The sequence below is a fragment of the Otolemur garnettii genome, unplaced genomic scaffold, assembly GCF_000181295.1.
Source record: "Otolemur garnettii isolate 467f Iridium unplaced genomic scaffold, OtoGar3 scaffold00181, whole genome shotgun sequence".
NCBI lineage: Eukaryota > Metazoa > Chordata > Mammalia > Primates > Galagidae > Otolemur > Otolemur garnettii.
The window spans coordinates 534,248-535,319 of record NW_003852576.1 but is presented as its reverse complement, the minus strand read 5'-3'; positions in this window follow the sequence as shown (position 1 = coordinate 535,319).

Below are 1,072 nucleotides of genomic sequence, written 5' to 3'. Positions count from 1 at the left end.
TTAAGAGATTCTCCTGTCTCGGCCTCCCAAGCAGCTGGGACCATAGGTGCCAGCTACAACGCCTGCCCATTTTTTTTGTTGTTGTTGCAGTTGTCATTATAGTTTAGCTGGCCCCGGCTGGGATTGAACCCACCACCTTTGGTGCATGTGGCTGGTGCCGTACAGGCACCGAGCCTGGTCAAAACACTTTTAAGAAAATATGCAAGGAGGGGGCTTGCCTTTTGCTCAGTGGTTAGGGCACTGGCCACATGCTCTGGGGCTAGTGGGTTCAAATCCCAGCTGGGCCTCCTAAACAAACAAACAAACAAAAATAGCTGGGCATTGTGGCGGGTGCCTGTAATCCCAGCTACAGGGAAGCTGAGGCAAGAGAATCTCTTGAGCCCAGGAGCTGGAGGTTGCTGTGAGCTATGATGCCATAGCACTCTACTGAGGGTGACAAAATGAGACTCTGTCTCAATAAAAAAAAAATATGCAAAGAGTTTTTGTTAGCTAATGTTTTACATTATCAATAAATAATTTTTTTTCTGTCACATTGAAAATCTAAAAATCAAGGTTTTTTGGTATTCTTTGTGTATCTTCCATTTATTGGAGATGCATTATTATAGTCTTTCAATTATACTAGGGCATGGAAGTAGTTATGACCTGCTATAATTTTATTCTCATGGTCAAAAAATAAAAAATGCCACATAGAATTAGAAGGTACAAAGAGGCTAGCCTTTGGTTAGTCTTTTGGCTGGAACAAATTACACCTTATAGAATATTGCCATGTGGCTCAGCACCTGTAGTACAGTGGTTACGGTGCCAGCCATATATACCAAGGTTGGTGGGTTCAAACACCACCTGGGCCAGCTAAAGCAACAATGACAACTGCACAACAGCAACAAAAATAGCTGGGCGTTGTGTCGGGTGCCTGTAGTCCCAGTTACTTGGGAGGCTGAGGCAAGAGAATTGCTTAAGGCCAAGAGTTTGAGGTTGCTGTGAGCTGTGATGCCACGGCACTCTACCCAGGGGGAGAGCTTAACTGAAACTGAGAGAGACTCACTTGCTTCCTTATAGACAAGTAAAAAAAAAA